Below are 437 nucleotides of genomic sequence, written 5' to 3'. Positions count from 1 at the left end.
CGAGCTGCAACACACACACAAATATATTTTTTTCTTTTTTTTTTTTTGGGGTTGGGGTTGGGGTTGGGGTTGTATTTGGATTTATATGTATTTATGTTTATACTTATGTGCTTGTATTTTTTTTTTTTTTCTAGGTTTATGTTTATTTTTATGTTTATGTATATATATATGTACAAATGGTTATGGTGCTGAAAATTCAACAGATATTTACAAATACAAACAAAATAATAATATCTTATAACAGCAGCAGCAGCAACAGCAGCAGCAGCAGCAGCAGCAGCAGCAGCAGCACCCCAATCATCACCCCAGAAACAGCAAAAAGCAAACCAGAAAGTAAAAACCCAAAGAACCAAGAAAACAAGAAAAGAAAAACAAAAAGGGATAAAAGAAAACAAAAAAGGAAACAAAAAGGAGGTAAAAGAAGAGATAAAAAGAAT

Source organism: Eimeria mitis, genomic scaffold (assembly GCF_000499745.2).
Source record: "Eimeria mitis Houghton genomic scaffold, Emh_scaff758, whole genome shotgun sequence".
NCBI classification, from domain to species: Eukaryota; Apicomplexa; class Conoidasida; order Eucoccidiorida; family Eimeriidae; genus Eimeria; species Eimeria mitis.
This window is presented reverse-complemented; position numbering follows the sequence as displayed.